General features: G+C 39.7%; 1 protein-coding gene and 1 long non-coding RNA gene across 3 annotated transcripts in view; one reads left to right on the forward strand and one right to left on the reverse strand.

Annotated features, from left to right (window-relative positions):
• GALNTL6 (polypeptide N-acetylgalactosaminyltransferase like 6) overlaps positions 1-25,061 on the reverse strand; it is a 1,501,141-nt gene that overhangs the window by 1,387,055 nt on the left and 89,025 nt on the right. The gene's annotated exons all lie outside the window — the stretch shown is intronic.
• On the forward strand, positions 9,635-23,284 carry LOC142471259 (uncharacterized). The gene is made up of 4 exons (XR_012789382.1): positions 9,635-10,106; positions 20,894-20,990; positions 21,334-21,434; positions 22,912-23,284. It is a non-coding gene; the product is annotated as an uncharacterized LOC142471259 (long non-coding RNA).

Raw genomic sequence — 25,061 nt, forward strand, 5'->3', positions numbered from 1 at the left:
TTTTGCAGAGGCTTTTGATATGTTGATCATGGTATAAGGATGCATGCTTTAAACTGGTTTAATTCCTACCTATCTATCAGGTACAGTAGATCCCAACATGTGTCCATCTCAGGCTCTAAGTCTAACCCCTTGGATATCACCAGTGGTGTCCCGCAAGGCTCTGTTCTGGGGCCCCTACTCTTCTCAGTGTTCATCAATCATCTTCCTACAGCTTGTAAGGGAGCTTCAAAACACATGTATGCAGATGACACAATTTTATATGCACACAGCCATAGCCTCTCCGACCTTGAACACTTACTTCAATCTGACTTTTTGAGACATGAAACTTGGGTTTCCCAATACCAACTGTTTTTAAACACTGACAAAACTGTAACAATGGTATTTGGGACCAAGGCTAATTTTTTTAAAGCTTCCAATGACAGAACTCCAGATCAGAACCAACGCTAGCACCACCCTAACTCCTGTTACTAGTTTTAAATACTTGGGCATATGGTTTGACTCCCATTTTTAACATTCGGGATGCACATTGATACCCTGACATCCAAAACGTATGCCAAACTAGGTGTACTTTAAAAGAACAAATCCTCCCCAAATCTGCTGGTCAGAAAGCGTATCGCATAGCAGATGCTAATGCCAATAATCGTCTATGGGGACATAGTATACGGCTCAGCACCCCAAACCCACCTTAGCAAACTTGACACCCTCTACAATTCAATATGACATTTTGTTCTCCAATGCAACTACAATACACATCACTGCGAAATGCTCAAAGAACTAGATTGGTCATCACTTAAGTCTAGGCGCAAATTTAATCTTTCCTGTCTTGCCTTCAAATATTTCTGTGCAAGCTACCTGCCTATCTGAACAAGCTTCTCACCCCTACCACATGCAGCACGTATCATCTGAGATCTGACTCCAAAAGACTGTTCATGGTCCCAATGTTCAGCAAAGTACCCGGCCGCTCCTCCTTCTCTTACCGTGCACCCCAAAATTGAAACAATCTACCAGAGACTGTCACAGCCACCACCACCACCAGCCTAAGTTCTTTCAAAAGTAAAGCTGTCTCGCATTTTAATCTGGTCTGTAACTGTTACATACGCTTATAATATATATTATCTCTAACTGTGCATGCAATGTCTTGTTTATAATGTATATCTTGTTCACTTATGTAACTGTATTTGTAACCATGTATTATTTGTCATCATAACTATGCCCAGGACATTAATTAAAACGAGAGGTAACTCTCAATGTATTGCTTCCAAGTAAAACATTTTATAAATAAATAAATATTGTCTTCTATTAAAATGTCTTATATGTCAACGTTCAAGAAAACTGCTGGATCTAAGAGCCATTGGGGAGGACATTGGGACTCTGACATGTATAATGTGACACAATATTTGGGGAAAGGGAAAGGGATAGGGGACCCTCGCATCAGCCTATGATGAAATAGAATAAACTACGGTGCAATAAGGGGAGAACAGGATAATTACTAGGAAACAAAGACACCCTCAGGGCAGCACTCGTTGTAAGTGATAATGAGATGATGATAAATTTAAAATTAAAATGCTTTAATTGTATTGGTTAAAATAAGTGTCAAAATCGTTGAGATAAATAAACAACTGACAGTGGTAAAACAACACACATAACAGACAAAAAATGTACAATACTTTAACTGAAATCTAGGGGGAAAGGTAGAGATCCTACCTATCTGCTAATTAGCAGTGATAAGCAATCAATGACTGAATAGTCAACCCCCTGGTTCAGCAATAACAAGGTTAAAAAGCCTGAAACATAAATACAGGTAACGGTGGACTGGTCATGCACAGATATATGCCAAAAGGCTATGTATAATATAAAGCAATAGAGTGAGAGCTCACTAGTAATAATACAGCTGCAGTGGGCTAAATAGTAGAAATAGCTCTGGTCGTGAAAGGTCCCCACTTAGGGGTTAAGATAGCCTAACTCCAAGTGGGTAAAATGGTGATACAAGTGTTAATGAACAGTGCACACAAGAGCTCACAAAATGTGGTACTTAGCTCTGGGGCACGGATCTAGTCCGTATCCAGTTATAGCCCCCTAGTTCAAATGTGAAACTGAATAACGCTTGTTAAGACCTCACAATACACAGACAGCAGTAAATGTTGTGACACTACACACAAATCTCAGTTGTGATTTGGGCTGCCGATAGCTAGGTGCACAAGAGCTTACAAAATGTAATATTCAGCTCTGGGGCACGGATCTAGTCCGTATCAAGTTATGGCCCCCTAATTCAAATGTGCCGCTGTAGCTTATACAATAGCAGATAGCAGAGTGAGCAACCACATATAATGAGCCGAGGGGGAGGAAGGGATACAAACGATGCAGCAATGATACATAACAATTATACTTGAATATTCAGGGTAGGGTAATTGTAAACGGCCCGTGCCCCTATCAGATATATACAGCCCTCGTCAGAGCTTTGCACAGCAAATTACCGCTGATGTAAATTATCTACCTCCTCAGTAATCCGGCAGGCAACGGCATCATACACAGTACAAAGTGTCTACTGCGTGTAAACATAGTATCCCTTCAAGCATGCATCGGCACTTAGCAGTGCCTCTCACCCTCTGCCCGGCATGTGAATGTCATCACGTGATGATGTCAGTCCTGTAGCCGCTTCCCACCTGACGCACGTTTCGCTGCGCCCCAGCAAGACAAGACTCGGCAACATTACTAAAAGAGTTTGTCAATAATCTCAACTGTAATCAGTTTAATTTACATCTAACTCTGATGCATGACAAACAATCAGTATGCTTCCTGGACCTAAGAATCTCAAGACGGCTCAATAACCTCATAGAGACCACAGTCTATAGGAAACACACAGCCACCAATAACTTGCTAGAAGCCTCTACCACCATCCCAAAACGCTGATACAAGGTATACCTATAGGTCAATTCCTTAGGTTAAGGAGAAACTGCAGCACCATCATAGAGTTTGAAACTTAGGCCAAAGCCATGAGCCAAAGATTTAAAGAGAGAGAGGCTATAGCAACAAAAGTATCAAAACAGCCTACAAAAGAGCAAAATACTCTGAGCGAAGAGACCTACTTACCAAAAAAACCTTTACATACAATCAAAAGGTAATAAGGTTCATTGGCACTTATAATAAGCAATGGCATTTGGCCAAGAATATTTTCAAAAAACACTGGCACATTTTGCAAGCCGATCAGGACATCAAAGACGTCATCCCTGCCTACCCTTCTATGGTAAGCAGGCGAGCACGCAATCTAAAAGACATCTTAGTCAACAGCCACTTTACCGAGTTACCACTACGCACATGGTTACCACCAAAACCCCAGGGTAGTTTCTCCTGCCAACACTGCAAAGCATGCGAAAATGTCACTAAAACGAAAACCTTCCATAACTGGGACAATACTAAAACGTACCAAATAAGGAAGTTCATAAACTGCCAAAGCTTTGGAGTAATCTATCAAGGGGTATGCAGATGTGGTAAAATCTATATCGGTAAAACTAAAAGACAATTTAAACAACGTGTACTTGAACACCTAGGCACAATCAGAAACAAAACAGACACCCCTGTATCAAGGCATGTCAACAACTGCCATAATGGTGACACAAATTTTAGGTCCTTCAGAGGCATAGATCAATTCTCATTAGGCCAAAGGAAAGGGGATATTGACGTGATCCTCTTACAAAAAGAGTCACGTTGGATCTATACCCTGCAAGCACTTTCACCTAAAGGGTTAAATGAAGGTTTCATGTTCAGTCCTTTCTTATAACTATAACCATCCTATAATTGTCATCATGATATGGTTTGGCATTTACTAGTGTCTCACCTCCTACAGTACACTTGTTAATATAAATTGCAATTCAAGTTTAGGCTACCAACATCACAATAATGACACACAAACCTGACACAGTATTGTTGTTATCCATTTATTCATTTGTAATTATCAGTGGTAACAGTTGAGATCCACAAGCAACAATGTGCATGGTTAACATTGTAACCACAGTACTTATTAGACACAACCCAGCACCTATTGTCAAAGCACACAGACAGGCTTAGAGCATTACAAGCTCCTGCACTGAGAACCACTAAGGGCACATGTGCAGGCTGAAGGGTTACTCTAGGTCATAACCACCAGCGCTTTAAATACTCCCAAGCTCTCATGGGATCTCCCCTCCACACTGGCCATGATTAAGCACTACTAGCGAAACGTGCACGTCGGCAGAACTCCTCAGTTAGGTGCAGGCACTGAGCCCTCTGACACAGACGCTGCTATCTATGCTTAATGATAGAGCAGGCAGTGCTGAGACTCAGCTCCTGCACAGTTTACACTCCTGTATTACCCGATGGTCTAAGGGAGCCTCCTTTTCTAGGGATTATATATATCTATACTGACAAGCTATACAGCAGCTGTAGAGTATACTTACCTGTGCTGTTGCTCACTACCATTACTGTTACAGCAGAGTAGCTCTAATCAGGGCTGTTAAGGTACTGTTCATATTCTACACTTGCTGAGCTGAACTGTTTTTACACTTATACACCAACTACTCTGCACAGTAACTCCCATACAGGGATTTCCAGGTATTGCAATCAGTATACACATGGTGCTCTATATCAGAGATTATGTTTATTTCAATCTACTGATTAAGTCAGTTCACAATCTTATATGGTTAAATAGCACACGCTTCAGGTCTGGGGCAGATTATATAGCAACTGCCACCATTTGTCTATACGGTGCTCTATTTAATCTATCACCTACTACAGTTAGCAACAGGTTTTAGAAGTGCAGCACACTTTATTATAACTACACTGTGCAATTTCTGCTAGAGCTAGAGGTCTTAACAATATGACCTAGAGTTATAGCTGCTGTGTATCCTTGGGGCAGTAATTTACACTGTTCATTTAACCCTAGGGCAACATAGTTGCATTATCTTATCAAGGTTTAAATGACACTCTATTGCTAACTACATGCTGTGCAATCAACCCACCATTAGAAGTGTCATTTCAATACTAATGCAACAATGCACTACAAGTATATAATTGTCATTCCATATAAGAATAGTATTTATAATCCCTCAATCTAGTTTTCCTCCAGGCTTCCCTAATTAAAGTGGCTGGGGGCTAGTGTACTCAAGCAACACTTCAATAACGACTACCAACCTTGGGACTATCATATCCCTTAGGTAATTAAGTGTAGTGATACAGAGTTTAATCTTATTTTAATCCCCATTGTTTTACTATGTTTCTAATAAAGTTTAGTTTTAAATTTACACCTTCATCTCAACACAGTGTATGAGTGCTCTACTGGGGTTCTTTCCTCCATTGTTTACACTCATTAACGCAGAATTACACAATAAATAATGTGGTAAATATTACATGTGTTAAGAAGATAAAGCACACAGTCCCATTGTTTTTAGTAGTGCTCATTTTAAATCTTGTGGTGATAACATGGTAGACTTAACACATTGCATTAGAAGTAATAACAACTGCTACATCGACCAGAACACCTGTAAAATATATACACACATTAACATATACACATATAATCAACAGGTTTCAGACAAAGTAGAAAAAAATATGAACATATTTTATTTTCAAAGTAATTACCAGCTTTCCAGAAATTGTAATGCATATAGTGGCTTGTAAGATGCCTGGAGCGATGCCAGACACATAATCTTTGTTCTATCAATAATATGTGAGTTTGTAGGCATCTTACAATTAAAAAGGAGTAGCTCTTAAGAGGAAAATGACTGAAAAGAAAAACACTACAAAGTCTATGAATTGCTACAAAAATAAGAACACAACATATTTGAGCATTATACCAGACTTCTCTTTAATCAATCCAAGAAAATTAGGGTTCTATTTCATTTCAATAATTGATAGATGTTGAAGTCTATTCTATGGGCACCTAACTCCAATTATGTAATAGAATACAAGGTTGAGCAGAAAATAAATACTGTAGTCACATGGAACAAATGCTTCAATAAAGACATGCAAATTATTGCTCATTTGGCTCAAATCACAGATGTAGCAAAATAAGACACTTGACTATCTTGGATAATAATAATCAGATTTATTTTGATATGCCTAATTACTATAATAACATACTTTGCTGTTCATTATTGTACTGCACTGTACTGCACTGTACTGCACTGTACATTAAGCAGGGAAATCTAGTGCTAATGTATGTGAAAATATCCTGCTTGAAATTATATCTCACAGTGGGATTGAATATATTTAGAAAGCATGGCCATTGCCAAATTTAGCACTATAAATTCACAACTAAGCCTCCATTATATCAGGGGAAATAACATGATGTAACCTAGAACACGAGTTAATGCCTTATTCACTAAGGTAATCACAGGCAAAAATAGCAGCCATTTTGTGCTCTGCAGAATAAGGGTAAGTCACCTTATTCATGATAACACAGTGTTAGCTGCAAATAATGTGATGTTATTTAAGTCTTGGCCTTACTTATCCACACCTTAAAATTGGCCTTTTTTTCGCCCTGACACCAGGATTAATAAAGTTCTGATGGGTGGTACAACACCCGGTCCAAAGTTAACTACCATTGACCTGAATGGCAGTTAACACTGGATTGATGAATCTGTCCCTCCCTCTTATTCTCCTCTCAGCAACAGTCCTACTAAATGGTCTGGACAGGATTAATGGCATGGTTACAGTATGTATGACTTCAATAAAATGCGTCTAAGAGGGGATATGATAACTATACAGAAGTATATTCGGGGACAGTACAAGGAGCTTTCAAAATAACTATTCATCCCAAGGGCAGTACAAAGGACTCGGGCCATCCCTTAAGGTTGGAGAAAAGGAGATTTCACCAGCAAAAAAAAGAAAGGATTCTTTACAGTAAAGGCAGTTAAAATGTGGAATTCATTACCCATGGAGACTGTGATGGCAGACACAATAGATCTGTTAAAAAAAAAGTTGGACATCTTTTTAGGAAGGAAAGATATACAGGGATATATCTAATAAGTAAACATGGGAAGGATGTTGATACAGGAAGTAAACAGATTACCAATTCTTGGAATCAGGAAGGAATTTATGTTTCCCCTTATGAGATATCATTTGATGATATTTCACTGGGGGTTTTTGTTTGCTATATAGGATAAAGTATCTGTCGTCTAAATTTAACATAGGTTGAACTTGATGGACGCATGTCTCTTTTCAATCTCATCTACAGTACTATGTTACTATGTAACTATGTAATGACATACTATGTAACTATAATCTGGTGCGGGGAAAGGAGAGGGATAATGTGTCTCGGAAATTAAAAACACAAAGTAAATCCCTAAACATGAGGAGGGAGGAGAGTTTCAGAACTACTACCAAAAAAAAGTTGGACATCTTTTAGAAAGAAAACGTTTTACAGGGATATAACAAATAAGTAAACAAGAGAAGGATGTTGATCCAGGGATCCCCTTAATCAAAACACTGTAAATACAAATATAGGATAAAGGAGTGGCTCCGTGAGTAAAGACACTGACTCCATAAACAAAGACACTGAGTTAGAATCAGATCACCATGTCAACTCTTTGGGACCTTGGGTAATTAACTTAATCTCCATGTGCCTTAGGCACCAAAATCATAGATTGTAAGATCATCTGGGCAGGGGCTGTGCCTGTAAATTTCTTATATGCTTCGTACCGCATGCTATACTGTAATTGTGAAGCATTTTAAGTCCCATAGGGAGAAAAGCGATATATGAAATGAAACATTATTTCTTATCTGTCGTCTAAATTTAACATGTACATGATGGACATATCAGTTATATATTTTCAGATCAGAGCTATCAGTTGACAATTCCACCACATACCTGTATGCAACATGGTGTAACTGTATATATTTTATGTATACAAGTACAAAATAAAGATAAGTGCTGCACATCAGTAAAGGATACATAGTTACATTTGAAGCCAAAACAAGACGTTTCGACCCATAGGTCTTTTTCAAGTGAAATCAAGTGGCATAATGTTAAAGTCTTGTGTAGTCCCTTTTATAACCCCACCTATAAATGGGACTACACAAGACTTTGACATTATGCCCCGTGATCTCACTTGAAAAATACCTATGGGTCGAAACGTTGTGTTTTGGCTTCAAATAAATTAGAGTTATCCAAATCCGTTTGTGCCTTGCGTTCCTTTTCTCCATGTATAAAATTACAAAATTTTCTTTATGGGAAATTGCAAATGTGTGTCAGCTGAAATGTTAAACAAATCCACCAAAATAGTCTTGTTACAAAAAGATATTCATTATTTTAATTGTAATTTTCTCATAAATGAGAATTCACAACTAGCGTTACAGAGAAATATAATAATAAACGAGAAAATGGAAAATACAGAAGTATGTAAATTATTAAGCAGATCTGGAAGTTAATCAAAGTATAGAGAAACTAAAATTACCTGATACAGTTCGATCAGTATAGGATATTTGTGGTGAATAAGTGTTGTGCAAACAGACTTCTTTGTAAACATGGGTGTCCAAGATGTACGTTATAGAGGACACAGGAAAACATGAACCGGTACTATGGTAGAGAAGATTAAAGGTGGCATGAAAGGAAATGGTCATTTGAAGAAGGTTTGGAAGAAAAGTTGAAATGGAAGATGAAAGAGAGGTGACTCCTAGAAAAAGAAAAGTCAACTTTGATTTTGAAGTAATCTGCAGAATGACAAGGTGGATAAAAGAAGAACGTATAAACCAAACAAAATATATATTGGGGGTTATCTACCTAAAAGAAGAAAAATTGTTTAACATACATTATTCATCAGTAAAGCCACAGAGATGGCTTTAAAAATGTGATTAGCCTTGGTGTATTGTCAAATATCAAAACTATTACAAAAATATAATAATATTGTAATTGTGATTAGAGGAAGATTAATCAAGTTATATGTAGGATCCAATGTTAGTGCAAAGAGGTGTGCATTATCATGCGATCTTATGAGTGGTAAGCTTTGGGTAAAGGATGAGAAATGACATCGAGAAGTTAATTCTCAGTAAAAAGTAAATGGCATGAATAGGTATTTATGAGTACATTAACAACAGGGTCTTGGTTATCAAAAATACATACTTTAGGTTCATATGTTTGCTTGGCACAGTAACAATATCTACAGTAAAGTATACAATGTCTCTAATATGCCTTAAAGATTGCATACACATTACAAGGAGTAATTTCCATTTACTTCTAATTTTTGCATTCATGCACTGAAAATTAATATTCTTCAATATCAATATTCAAGTGAATACTTAAAACTACCTGTAGCCATGTCCCTTCTTACCTCCGGTGCTGGGGAGGGGGACGGCTGCGGTGCATATTAGAGGCGGAGTTCTGCAGCGTACCGGCAAGTGGAGGCCGTCATCTTGTAGTTGGTGCATGCGCAAATGCAGCCGTGCGCATGGGTAGAGGCGAGAATTTGAAGTGGCCATTTTAGGTTTGAGCATGCGCAGTGGAGACTCCACTGCGCATGCGCAATCCCCAGTGTTGCGGCGGCCATCATAGGAGAGGCTCCGCAAGGGACTACATGTCACATGAGCCTGAGGGACATGCAGGTAGAATGTAGAATGTTGACACAGTTGGGCAGTTACAGGCAGTTGCTGGAGTTGCTGGCAGTTACTGGCAGTTGGAAGAAGGGGAGAACAGTTTAGGTAGTGTCCAGGGAGCAGTGCTCCCCTGGACTAGGACTAGGTTTGTCCCTTTGGTTCCAGCTAGGTCCTAAGTGCCCTTCTAGATTGTGGCTGCTATAGGGAAGACCCCAGACAGGGACGTTACTCTTTAGCCTTACAGTGTCAGTGAAGTGAAGAGACGGTTTGGGATCAGACCACAGGCAACTATAGACATAAAGGGACATGCTCCAGTTGGAGATCCCTCAAGAGGCGGACGCCTATGCATACCAGAGAGAGAGGATTCAGAAGACGTTGAGGGATTAGACAGATACTTTTTACTCATTCAGCAGTACCTGGGTACAGGAGTGCCATGGGAGGTAAAGTGCACCAACGGTCCACAGGGATAGCTCTAACCCCTACACATGGCTGGGACTGATCCTCATTAGGTGTGGACACCAGGGGTATTGGTGCCATTCAACGTAGGTACTTTGCGGGACACGAACCCAGTGTTGTTATTATTGTATTGTGTCTGTTACATTGTATGGTACCGTTATATCGTTATTCTTTGTTAGTAAACCAATTGTTATATACTGGTGTGTGTAACATTTCACTGTAAGTGGTCCTGAAAGGGGTTATCCCGCTGCGCTAGCATCCCCCTCTGGTGGAGGCGCTGCACCGAGGAGAACGAGAGCTCCTCCCAGGCTCACAGCTGCGGAGGCTCAGGCTTTCTGTGAGCTACAGGTTACTGCAGCACAGGTACAGTAGTTCCCTTAGACACTGGGGGAAAGAGGGTTACATACCATTGCTACATCATTCCACAGAAACATCCTAAGGGGGACATATCGACATTTGCCTTTTTTTTTTTAAATACATTTTTGAAACAGATTTTTCCTTTCATTTACTTTTGAAGGAAATAAAAGCATAACTTCTGAGTGGCTCCTTGAATTGAAAACAAAGATATCTACATTTGTAAATAGATAATAAAGTTCCTGGGTATGCCTCGGGGAGTTACATTCCATCATTGCATAGAAAATGTATCACTAAACACTGCAGGCTAGTGTAAATACAACATTTTAAGAGAGTATAAAAAAATCTGTGCATCAATTAAAACCGTGTCCTATGATATCTTATTATGAGCATGCTGATATCTTTCACATGCATTTTTTTTTGTTAATGTAAGGCTGCGATTATAGTGGGCGCCCGCGGCGCGAACAACTTACAGCACCGCTATGAGGCCGCCTATAGGGTGCGCAATCATTCGAGCGATGAAGAGCAACCACGTGGCAGATTATTGAAAAAAACAAATATTTTTTTCTTTTCATTCAAGAGCCGCATGACGGCCTCGTCACGTGAGTGGTTCAGGCAATCAGGGAAAATCAGCTCTGGACGTCACGGCCACGCCTCCGACACACCTCCCATCGCGCAAACCCGATGTGCACAAATTGCTCGAGCGACAGACACGTGCAACGCCATGCACTCCCATCGTGCTTGCGTGCTCCCACTATAATCGCAGCCTAATATAAAAATGTCTAAGAAAACATTTTTTTAATTATTTTTATTTTTTTCCAAGAATCAGTATAGTGAAAAAAGACTTCCCGATGTGCCACTGTAGGAAATATTTTTTGCTCCAAGAACTTGATCATATAGAATTATTTTTTTTTGTGACAGCAGGTTCTCAGTGCCTACTTTAGATTTCTGCCTGGAAAACATACTGTGGTGAGACTAAAAGCAGATCCTTTTATTAAGTAAGAAAATGCATTATCTCAGTGGTTTGCAGAGCATATTCTTCATTTGTTCTGTATAATATCCTCTTTGAGCAGTTGCAAAAATAAAACTCGATTTCCTTTATTACTAGTGCACCTGCAGTTTGGAAAGGAATTTTAATTGAATTTTGACATAAGGAAAAAATGGCACACAACTCCACTATTTTTTCCTCTACGTTCAGAAACAACAAAAGTGATTTAAATACTGTAGATCAAATGTCTTTCTTTTCTTTCTTGGGCAAATCTGCTAAAATGTATTTTGGTTTTAAAACTTACAACAAACATTTGCATTTTTGTGACAATATGTTGATTTTATGGAGGAGATGCACTAAGCTCTGATACAGGGCTGTTCATGCTTTATTGGAGTGTAATACCACTAGTGGACAGACTTTAAAATATAATTGACACTTTGTATGTGTTTATTTGCTTGCAAAAAAATATATATTTTTTTTATCACAACCAATTGTGAACAGTCTAGTAGTATTGTGAATTAGTCAAGGTTCAATATATTGAGTAATCATTGAGCTCTTGGGGGAGGGGCGGCATGACTAAGGCTGCGGTCCCAGTAACTACTACAGCACACGCCTCGGCGTGCGCTGTGCGATCAAGCCCCGCCCCCCAATTCCTCCAGTCCCAGTTCCTACCTTGCCACGCACCTTTCCCCAGCGGTGCGCGACAGGTTTTCAGGCAGGCAGGGGAATTTGAGATTGGCATTTGCGACGGAGGCATGGCCACGCCCCCATTGGTGGTTCAGCCAATGAGGGCGAACTAGCCGCGGGACGTCATGGCCACGCCCCCGCAAACATACCGCCACGCCCCCTCCCATCGCATACGTTCTCCCTCCCCTCAGGCCGCAGATCGCGGTGTAGCGCTGTGCACGCGCCACGCCCCCTCCCCCCCCGCCGGGCGCGCGTGCCACGGTGCTGACTGGGGACTCAGCCTAAAAGCCAAGGATCAACTCACATGGATGTTTAACCAGAAGAGATCAGGGTTTAGGAGAGGTTATATAAGGGTGATGTGTGTACTGTAGGAGCCCTACGTCTTTCTCTTCTGACCCCTGGGTGAATAAGTTACCCATCCTTCTTTCCTTATATGTGTTCTTTATTCTTTGGGGGATGGGAGTTCTGAGGGAGCCAGTGATGTTTTTGTTGTTAGGATCATGTTTACTATTGTCGTAGCTTACTGGAGAAGTGAGGATTGGGGTGCGGAATCAGTTAGTCTTGACTCCTTTGATTCGAGGTGTGTTGGATCTCATACTATACGTTATTGGGGAAGTTTGCATTCATGCTCGGCTTCCGGCGTCTGGTATGTGGTGAACTTTCCTGATGTTCTGTGTTTTTTTTGCCAATGTTGCTTGGGCTGCTAGTGGAAATGGTGGGTACAAGCTGAGGGTATCTCTTGGTCTCTTGCAAGTTGGCTTGGTTCCTGGGCTTTTTAATATTATGTGGTTTGTATATGTTTTGTTTAATAAAGCTGTGACCAGTATTGTGTTTTTTTTATGTAGTTAAGAGAGAAGGTTGGATTGAGGCATAGGAAAGTCAGGAGGGTCTGACCCTTTATGTCCGAGTCAGATAACTTTTTCAAGTTTGAAACAGTTTTTTTTAAGCAGCTGTAATTTCTCAGTGATCAGTTTGTAACAAAACTACAAACCCTTCCTGTAACCTGTAAATGGTTACATTGCATTAAGTGTAAATTACAAATGAGCCACATGCCATATTGCAGCAGTAGTTTCTGATACAATCTTCTACCAGCTATTCCTGAGCTCCCATTATCATTTCCTGTTGCACGCTAGGCAATGGCATCAGGCGAATGCGAGTCAGCTTAATAGATGCATTAGTCAGATTGTAGTTCTGCATTTAACTCAAATCTTCTATGGAATTATCTTCATACTTTACCTAAATATAGCATTTTTTTAACAACTGGACATGGATGTGTTTTGCACAAATTATCAACAAGAACCACAATAAAAATGAAAAATCTTATTCACAATTTATTATTTGCATCTGAAGAGGATGAATACACTTGGACATTATATTTCAACAAATAGTCACGATTAAAGGAAAATAGCTACTGAAAGTTTGTCACTATACAGTAATTGTTTGTTAGTCCATTAATATGCATCATAAATAGATTTTTTATACATTTATTTATTCATTTATTTTTTAAGTGGACATTTGCTACAAAAAAAAGCGTAGGGGCACAGTGCCGGAAAACAAGTATCGCTGGGCTGTTTAAATCGCCAGTTTTTACAGCGTTGCTATAACGGTATGCAGAAAGCCCAGAATACCTGTGATAGCAACATTTGCAAAACTGGCGAGTAGCTGGTGACGTGATGATCGCCTCTCTGAAAAGGGCTCACCCGATGATTTCTTTCTTCTGCAAAGAGAGAGCCGCCTCTCCCTGCGCAAATCTCGCCAGAGATCATTTTTTTAAATATAAAATGTAATACTAGTGTATTGTAGCATGGGGTCTCCAGAGCAAAACCTCGTTGATTTGTGGTATCTCCTATGCATTTTATTCCCATGGTCACGTGACGTGGGACATTAAAATGCATACGGGCACCGCATAACGGGGCCATATCTCAGGAAGAAGGGGGTCCCCAGACCTCAAATCAATGAGGTTCTGATCCAGAGACCCCCTGCTACAATACACTAGTATTAAAACACAAATAAAAAATTGAACAAATTTGTTACTGTAGTGGCTATCTGCTATGGTAATGAAGAAACAAAGAAGAAAAGCGGGAGCACAGGTGGAGATACACTGAATGACAGATTACACAACTCTGGGATATAGGTCCCCAAATAAGTGAATGGGCTGATGGTGGAGTGTATAATATCAGAAATACTTACACGGCCCTGTGTAAGTGTTATCTCATCAAGGTTTCTTTTCTTTATCTTCTTTCTGTGTCTTCTTTAAACTGGATCTCTTCTTCTTTAATCTTGATGATAGGTTCTTCTGATAACCGGCTGCCTTTCTCAAGTGAAGTGTCCCTCAAAAGGAACTAATAACACAGAAAAGTATCAGGGATGGTATAATTCCTGAGGGGCCACAATTAATAACAAGGTGATAACAGGGATATAAGTAAATGCAGAAAGATAATACTGCATGCACTCACACGGGCAAGTGTGAGTGGACTTCCTGAGGAGGGTATCTCTATTTCCACACCACCCCGAATATAGAGGAACGAAAACAGTGGATAATCCTAAAAAATAGAAAGGATATCAAAGTTAAAGGGAATGGGGAAGCAATAGACACTAATATAGTACTCACACGGCCACGTGTGAGCCCCCACGTGGAATGGTCTCTTTTCTTGCTGTCTCAGTATTGTAGCTGTTCTCCCGGATGAAAGAAAATACTTGCAGGTCCAAGTCCAAGTGGAAAAAGTACTTTATTTTAAAACACATATAAAACAAAAAAGCCCTTAGGTCTAACACCGAGGGGTCTAAAGATCTAAAAACGCCAGTCTGTCTTTCAGAAAATGGTAATGAAGCTGCTTTAATGTAATTTTTAATAATATTGTGTCTATAGGGGGTCTCCTGAGATGAATCGCATTGATTTCAGCCTTGGAGATACCATGCTTCCCGAGTTACAGGCTCAGATATAGGGTGCCGGTATCTCCTTCATTATTTAAATCCCCTGGTCACGTGACATGGAAGATTTAAAAATGGTTGAGATACCAGCACCTGATACACCATACTAGGGCCTGTAAATCGGGAAGCAGGGGGTCGCTGAGGCATAAATCAAAGCGCTTCAGCTCAGGAAACCCCTTGCACCCAGGCACTATTAATAAAAATTACATTAAAGCAGTTTCATTACTTTAGTGGTTAGCCGCGAAGGCAATGCAGGGGTTAAAGCACAATGTTTTTGAGGGCAGAGGGGGTGAGTGAAGCAGGTACTTGGCCCTTCGTTCACCCCCTCTGCCCCCAATAAACATTACAATATGTACTATCCACTAATACACAACCCACCCCTTGTGCCCCCACATAAAAGCATTTTTTATTTTATTTTTAAACACAGGATTGATACCAGAGGCCGGCGGGGGTCCCGAGTGGTCCCTACGAGTGTCCGTGGGCCTCCAAGCGGTCCCTGCGGTTGTCCAGTTTATGCATTTTTAACTTACTGTTTTGGAATGTAATAACACATATTTAGTAGCTGGTAATGTTAAATTACAGCACGAAGAATATGGACCATATGATAATTCTTATCTTTGGGTGAGGGTTGTGCATTTGAGTAGAATTAATGCAAACTAAGTGTCACATTGATTAGAACTATCATGCAATCTCAAGTTAAAACAATCAGATGTTCTATATATACAATACCCTAGGGGCAAGAAGAAATCTCAAAACATGCTAGCATAAATGTGTTATAAAAAAAGGACTTTGTTCCTAAACCTATTTGTCACAAAACAATGTTTGCTTCTATGATGTTAAGGTACAGTATTAAATAAATAAGTTATATATATATATATATATATTTTTTTTTTAATAAATATTTAGGCAAACATGGTGGTTGGGCGTCTGTATGTTAATTCAGCACTTGTAATTGTTTATTAACAGAACTATACTTAATATTAAGATTTTCATTAATAAATCTTTTTCACTTAGTTTATATGTTCCCGAGTCCCAACCATTTACTTTAAAAAATGCAGTTGCCAAATGATTTGCAATAACCAGGTTTCCTGAATTCAATTAAAATTATATGCTTAGCTCTGCAAATGTTGCATTGCATGACTTTTCGGCTGAACATCATGTACAGTAACAAGTCAGCTGCAGAATTACTTTAATATGAGCTGTGATATTTGAGCAGCATGTTTATTTATCTATTTTATTTATAAAATGTATTACCAAGTCATACAAATACATTAGTTCATTATAAGTATATATATTTTTCAACTTTTTTAATACTCAATTTTTATTAACATTTTTCACATTTACACATATGCATAATTTAGAAAAAATTTAGGGGGGGTGAGGATTACAGAAAGTAAAAGAGGGAGGGAGGTAGGGAAGGAGTGGGGTAAGAGCCTAGTTGAATACAAATACATCCTACACATCCTATACAAAACACACGGTCCTCTAGGTATCATCACAATCAAAGGTTCTTTGTGGGATACATTTTTGGGTTTACATGTGCACTGTCCTTTGGGAAGTGCAGGGGGGGTGGGCAACTCCATTCCCTGAGACTAGTTTTGGAATTTGCTTATGTTCTGGTCATTATACTACTTCCCAGGATATTGCTGGTGGGAGGGATGTCTGGGCGGATGGGGACAGGGAAAGACCACCAAGAGCCCTCCCAAGGGGACATCCTCCGGGTTCGATCTAGCAAAAGACTGTGAATGGGTTAAGGCATGTTATGAGATATCCAGTGCTGCCATACTTTTTAAAATGTATGGCCTGTGTCCTTTAGAAGATATGTCAATTTCTCCATTTGGCATATGAATCAAATTTTATTCCTAATTTTTACCAATTGTGGGACTTTATTTTGTATCCAAAAGGCTGCAAGTTGATGTAACTATCTTATACTAAACTAGTAAATATGTAGCAAAGTAAGATATCAATTTATTCTCAGCCCAGGTCAGATCTTGTCGGGCCTGTTTAAAAGAAATAAGCATGGATCGAGCGGTATATCTATGACCAGATTTTTTTGTGTTCACAATCTTATTTCTTTCCAGAGAAGTTAAATTTGGGGACAAATAGATCCAAAGAGGATCAGCAAGGTCCTCCAAAAGATGCTGTCTCAGCTGTTGGAGGTTAGTGGCTCCTCCTTCCTAGGTTTTAAGCCAGCCCCTCCCCACTTCCCAAGTGAGTAGGTCCTTTCATTCTACTGGATACAGATCCAATGGTGGTCTTTCTCCCTCCTAATAGAGGTTAATGAGAATTTTAATCCTAATAGAGATATATTAGTATTTTATCTGGAAGTGTTAGGACTTACGAACAGGATTCTGCCTTGTCGTGACTCGCAAGCTTACAACACTTTGGCCAAAGGGTTAAACTAAATGACCCCTTTTCAAGAGAATATATAAGTATTTTACTGTGTATTTTTGTCATGTTGGATGTAGCATTGGACTTCTCTGTCAATTATTAGTTTAGGCAACTTTGCTGTGGTTAGATATTTATCTGTTAACTACTCATAGTGGCCCATATGCTGACCTTATTCTCATCGTAAAGTTTGGTGTAAATTTTTTGGAATTCCTTAACTATTATGCTCGAATTTGACGTAGTTACCCCTCAGTTTAATCTTATTGCACATACATTGCGGGAGATTTGTCTATTTCTTCGTTTTGCGGCCAGCATTGAATTGGCTTGTTTGCATTTTCCAATAAATTTCTTTAGTCCATCTTATTCTATTTAAGGAATTTCTCAGCGTCAGTGGTTAAATAAAGATTAAGTTCTGCTCTAGCTTCTTTTAATATTAAAAGTATCATCTCCTTACTATCTTTTTAATGTTTTGTTAAAATTTGAACTTTCGCCTGTGTTTTGTTTATGTTGTCCACTTTTTCTCTTTTCCTTCCTGCAGTTATACTGATGTCTACCCCTGATTGTGGCCTTGTGGGACTCCCAAAGGGTTGTCAATGATGTCACGCTTCGTACTGTACATTAGTCTGAAAAAAATGGACAATTTCATGTTCAACCTCCGTCATTATCTTGGGTATTTTCATAATAGACTCATTGAGCCTCCAATTTGCTCCAGGAATTCTGAAGTTTAGATCTATTCATTGAAGTTTATCTGCACATGGTTCGACCGACTAATATTGTAGATTCTAGCTAATATTATTTGGGCAACAGTCAGATTCATACAAAGAGGTAGTCAATCCTGGAGTAAGACTGATGAGGGGATGAAAAAAAGTGAAGTCTTTTGTCATAGGGTTCAGGTCATGCCAAGCATTTACCAGTAGAGAGATTTAAGACCTATGCTCAGAGCCATCAGCTTTTCTGAGGTACATTTTTGAGGGGACCATTGAATTGGAGCAGTCCAGATCTGGCTTCAGAGTTATATTGTATTCTCCTCCTGGGATAACAGCCCCTCTCAATACCCTACCCAGGACACTGAAAAAGTGTGCATAGAATTTTTAATTGTTTTCACTTGGGGCATAGATATTCGCATAGGTAATGTCCTGCCCATATATTGTTCAACTACTATAAGATCAGGTATCTACTGTCTTTGTCTGTTTCGACCAAGTCCACGCTGAATGGTACTTGTCTGTGGAACAGGATCATTACCACCCTGTTTTAAACCAGAGCTGATGAGTGATATGCTAGTTGGAATTGTTTATCAAAATATGTGGGGGTCTTGTGACGATGGAAATGAGTCTCCTGAATTAAGATATCTCCTTTTTTCCTTTTGTAGTCTGAGAGCACTGCTCTCCTCTTGCAGGGGCAATTAAACCCTTTTACATTATAGCAAATTATGGTAAGAGACATTGTTTGTGAAGGAGAATGTCTGATTTATGGATATGTGTATTCTTGAAGTGAATACAGGATATGTACAGTATAAAAGGCCATAATAACTAGACTCCAGGCCACTTAATGCTCAGTGAAGATTTCCGGGTGGGTTTGGGAAACGGGATTGTGATAAAATGATAGGGAGTGTCACTATAGGCCTTGGCAGCCCAGTTCTCACTTGCCCTTGTAAACCTTGGAGGGGGGTTCCAAATAATGGAAATTCACGGGAAAGGGCTGTGGTGCCTTTGGTGGCACCCTTTTTGGGCCGGGTTGCATAGAAGGTAAATCCCAGTGGCAGCCCAGCAACGGGCCCAGTTTGGGGATCATTTTACATTTAACTGCATAACAAACTGTATAATAACAATAGCTGAATAACATTTGAATGCATACAATAAAGATACCAACATGCAAGTATAGGAATTCCTAACAGCAATAACAACTGCATGGAACATCACTAACCCGTACATGCTACATGGCAACACAGACATACATTTTCACATTTTTATATTGGGGATAGGACCTGAGCCGCTACTACACTTTGAGTCGTATTCATTGGAGAAGACATCTGTCAGGTGCTGTTTGTCGGGGTGAGTGGGCTGAGGTGTCCCAGGGCCTGGTTTCATAAGATTCTAAGAAGGTCAAGCCCATATTTATTACGTGTCTGATCTCTATGCCACTCTGCCCTCCTGCAAACCATGGTCAGGAGTGACGTTGACCCTTTATCTTATTCCAGATTACATATCAGAGGAATCAGACTTTTGTCTTGCTATAGTAGGGAGGTGGAGAGGGGAGGGGGGAGTAAGACAGGTCCTGCCCTCGTGGTGACCAACTGACATACAAATCCTGAAGTTCCTGGGGACTTGCACTCAAAATGAAGTCAGCCATTTTGAAAACAATTCATCTGATTCCAGAATTGTCTTGAGGATTCCTCTTATTCTTAAGTTCTTCCTATGGTCTCTATTTTCAGAGCTTTCCTGCCTTTCTCTCAGGTCCTCCATCTGTGTTTGCAGACATGAGAGGTCTGTCTTGATTTTCACATTTACAGAATCATCCAGTTTTTTCTCCAAAATGTCCGTTCTGCCTCCCAGGGAAGCAACATCCTTTTTCATCTCTCAGAGGGCCTGTTGTAATTCATAATGTAAAAGCTCCTTTATATTGCTTTACGGGTGATCTATGTCCCTCTTTGTGGAATTTGACCCAGATCTGTCAGATCTTCTTCTGATTTGGGGCTACAGCTGTCCCACATGTCCGAGTCTGCCTTCTGGGTAGTGCGGGTGCTTTTGCACCTCCTGAAAAACTCTCTAAGATCACTTTTTGTTTTACTCTTTTTTTAATTGGTTGCAGTTTTGGTGCCATCTCTTGCATTTAATATGCTTGTTGCTTCTTTTGTGAAAGCAAGGTGTGATTTTAAAGTTCGTTTTCTTTATTTAAAATCCCTTAATGCCACAGAGCTCGTGTGCAAGGCTTCCATCCGTAAAGGCACGGCGCATGCACTTCTCTTTCTTTCTACATTTAATAGCCTTATATGTATTACTCAGTGACATTGGTGGTCCACAAATCAGCAAAAAGTTGGAATATCAATAATTCCTACAAAAACAAAAAGAGCAAAAAATAAAAACAAATCTCACTTAGCAATATGGAAACATTGGTCCTGACATTTACCAAATACAATCTTAAACATCCTGAAGAGAAGGAATACATTAGTAACAGTAAATTGTACTGTTAAAGTCTTCAAGCGGCAACTTGACTACACACCTGCTGTCTTTTTGTTCTTAATGAAGATATGAGATGGATTTAGAATGTACCATGGGATATATGCACAGGAGTCATATTCATAATATAGACATTTTACTTATTATCAGCACTTAAAATCTGCCAATTTCTTCAGTGGTGTATACAATTGCTTGTTACATTCCTGCATCAAACAGTGGATTCATAGCACAAAGTCACAGGCAAGGTAAATGTTAATTTTAAAAAGGATTTTTGGTTAAGTTAATCCTCATATTATGTCCTTGAATTGTATGACATTTTAACTCACTTGTGTCTCTTTTTTTTGTGCAGTTTAAAACTTTACTTGGAGAATGTGAATACTGGGATCATTTTGAAGTGATTTATATTTGCAAAATAATTCCCAGCTGGTATAGTATATCCTTATTTGGTATGTTATTTTGTTTATTTATTTCAATTTTTTTCTAATGCGCTACTCATCAACAAACTCAGTACTATGTAAATGTAATGATATCATTTATTAGCAATGTCATTAATATCATTCTGTTCTCCCATTGTACTGTACTACGCTATGGAATATGTTGGCACTTTCTAAATAAACAATGATAATAATGATAATAATAATAATAATAATAATAATTAATCCTGTTATCTTTTTGGTCATGATATAATGTGCCTGTTAAGACTCATCCTGGCTTTGAGCATTGTATAGGTTTCTTCAATATAGAATCCCTGGTCACTTATAATGTTTCCAACTTTTTTTCAATACACAGGAAAATTATCCCTCAATGATACTGTAAATGTCTTGTTCAAGTCACTAACAGAAGAATCTTCACATATGTATCCTCAAAAAGCTTGCAGCATACCATGTTGTGTGAGTCTTTCAGTTGCTTTCAATTCTCTTGGGAGCTGTCGATGTGCCATATGTTGCGTGAAAACGGTGGTTGCAAAAATAACAGTAAGGGCCTCATTCAGAAAGCGTCGATAAGGCCCTTATCGAGCACTTATCGGCCAAAATGGCTACTCGTATTCAGTAAGCCTCGATAAGTGCTCGATAACGGCCTGTATCGCAGCAAAATTTTATGACCAAAAGAAACTCGCCAATTGAGCGGCGATCAACTGCTTATCGACCATTTTCGGAAGGATCATAAACTCGCGCGATTCTAGTACCTGCGATTCGGCTGTCGTGGCTTATCGCAGCCCTAAAAGGCGATCTTCTCCCCAAATCCAATTCACCTCAAAATGTAGGTAAATTGGTGGGGAGATGCGTCGATGAGCTGCGATGTGTCGGGACTTAGAAAAAATCAGGCCCTTTTCCTGCCTCGGATTGATGCCGGGGGGCTCTGGAGCTGATAGCCATTAATACCAGCACCGGAGCCCGCCGGCATGCATCCGATGCAGGAAAAATGCATTTACAGCAACTTCATTACCTTAGCAGCTAACCGCTAAGGCAATGAAGGGGTTAAACACCCATGCCTGGCTTACTGTGGCTAGCGAGGGTGGGTGAAGGGGGAATTTGGCCCTTAGTGGCTGTTTAGGCTTTGCGGGGTGGTTGTGGGGGGACTTAACCCCTTCATTACCTTAGTGGTTAACCCAACCGCTACCCACCCGCAAGGTCTAGACACCCATCCTTAGGGCTAATACCCCCTTCACCCATCCGTGAGGACTAAGCACCCACCCTGTACCCATTGAGTAGTATAGTGGTACATCATACCCATATAATAATAATATGGGCATGATAAGCCTCTATAGCACTCAATGGGCACCCTAACTACAATACATTAATACACAAGACACAAAATAACAAAACATAACTAAACTCCAAAAAACCACACATCACTAAATAAAAACAGTAGCCAGCTAATCCAATGAATACAAGCAATAACAACATCAACAATGAATTCATTAAACCATTAACCAATCAAAACAATTAATTCCTAAACAACTCCGAATTGTTTTATAAAGTAATTACTACAACATTCATGAATTAATGTAAACATTAAAATACAAAGAAATAAATTCAAACAATATCTGAAATAACCATAAAACGCATTAGCTAACATAATACAACATTAACTACAAACGAACACCAATCGCAAACATTAAGCAGGAAAAACAAACAAACAATGACATCCACATAAGAAACTGAAATTAAAAAAACCAACAGCAATACCAAGCCAGAAATGCCCCCCAAATATTGTCATAATAATGTATTAATCTGTACCCTAAAGTGGTACAGATTAATATATTATCAGTCAATGTGCCTCCCCCAAAAAATAAAAAAAAACATCCAATGAAAAAACCTGTAAAAAGAGACATTTACAAACATTCAATATATTACTTACCATTAGAAGCGGTGGCCCTCCGACTCCCGGGGAAACAGGAAGCTCACGTACCTTGGAGGCCTCCAACAGCATCTGATGCCATCCTTCATGAAGATCCGGATCAGGTACCCAAATATTTTTTCTTTCTTTAATCACCTTCTTCTATCTTCATCTGTCACCATTTCTTGATCTTCTTTATCTTCTATCTTCATCTGTCAATCCAAAACACCCCATGTTAAATCCCAGCCGATGCTGTCTCGTCGTCTTCTTGGGCTTAAATAGGGCTTGTGACGTCATATTTAGCCTCAAAATGGTTAACAGACACCTGATTGGCTGTTAAAACCATGTTTCGACTTTAATTTTTTTTTTTTTAAATGACGTCACTTAAAGGGAATGATGCCAGCCAATCAGAATGGCTGTGCTTCATTTGCCTTTAAGATGATATCACTAAATCCAAGATGGCCAGCGTCACATGCTATTTCAGCCAATCAGATCGTGGGAACCAATTTCACACTCTGATTGGCTGAAATACCATGTGACACCGGCCTTCTTGGATTTAGTGACGTCATCTTAAAGGCAAATAAAGCACAGCCATTCTGATTGGCTGTCAATGACATTTCCGGGACGGACCGGAAACCGGGACAGCAACCGAAAAAACGGGACACCTGGTCACCCTATATACTGCGTATATGTATATATACTTGTGAGCAAGTGCACGAAACGCGTAGGGAAAATCTCTAGTTGATCTGACGGAGTGACGAGAGCAGCGTGGCAGACGTGAGTTGGAGACGGAAGAAGTATCCACCCCTCAGGCCCGCCCTTCAGTGACTGAGTATCCGCCCTTGAGACGCAGGGAGCCTTAGTAGTATATCCAGGAAACGCTCCGCTTTGTGATCGGAGGGAAAAACACTTCCTTCCACTACTGATTTCTACTGCCTGCTTACATTTATAATTCTGTGAGTAGGGTCCTGGTTTTAGACATTCCAGACCGGCAGTCTCTCAGTCATCCGCATATTCACTATTTTATGTTGTTTTATCTCTTATTAAATTAGCTTTTATTAATTTCAGCCTTGCCATTGTTTGTCTTAATTGTTGGGTAGTGTCTTGTCTTGTATTGTTTGTCTTCATTGTTGTATCAGTGTTCTGTCTGTACTTTATGTGTGTCAGTTTTTGTTGGCATATTGCACTATTATTTTGTTTGTGTTTTCTTCACATATCACGAACTCCACGGTGGAAGCTACATTAGACCGTCTGGCATTTGAGGATCAGAAGGGTCTATTATATTGGGACACTTTTCCTTCATTATTGGACTTCCAATTCACTCTTGTAAGACGCCGGTTTCTTCTTTTTCATTGGATAAGCTGGCTACTGTTTTTATTTAGTGAAGTGTGGTTTTTTGGAGTTTAGTTATGTTTTATTATTGTGCGTCTTGTGTATCAATATATTGTAATTAGGGTGCCCATTGAGTGCTATAGAGGCTTATCATGCCCATATTATTATTCTATGGGTATGATGTACCACTATACTACTCAATGGGTACAGGGTGGGTATAGTCAGTCAGGGGTGGGTGCTTAGGCCACCCGGGTTTGTATCGGGTCAGGGTGGGTTAACCCCTTAATGACTATAGTGGTTATTAACCACTAAGGTGATTAAGGGGTTAGGGGCCATTAGAATATCTTTATTATGTATATATGTTTTCTTGCTACGGAGGACAGAGGGACCTGCTGTTGTGGTAAGTATAACTGTATTTATTTACTTTATTTATGTATGCTAATGCAGTGTTTAATAATGGGCAAATAATCTATTATCCATATCTGGATAATAGTTATTTTGCCCATTACTGTATGGGTTTGGGCGGAGGGAGGGGGGTGTATTGATGTTTATTAAAATGTTTTTTAATATAAATTTCTTTCATAGTGTAGATGTGCAGGGGGTCTCCAGAGCTGAACCGCGTTGGTTTCAGGTCCAGGGACCCCCTGCTTCCCGAGATACAGGCACCTTTATGGGGTGCCGGTATCCCTCTGCATTGAAATGTCCCGCGTCACGTGACCGGGACATTTCCTTGTATAGGAGATACCGGCACCCCATAAAGGTGCCTGTATCTCGGGAAGCAGGGGGTCCCTGGACCTGAAACCAAAGCTGATCAGCTCCGGAGACCCCCTGCACATCTACACTAT

The sequence above is a fragment of the Ascaphus truei genome, chromosome 1 (genome assembly GCF_040206685.1).
Source record: "Ascaphus truei isolate aAscTru1 chromosome 1, aAscTru1.hap1, whole genome shotgun sequence".
Taxonomy (NCBI): Eukaryota; Metazoa; Chordata; class Amphibia; order Anura; family Ascaphidae; genus Ascaphus; species Ascaphus truei.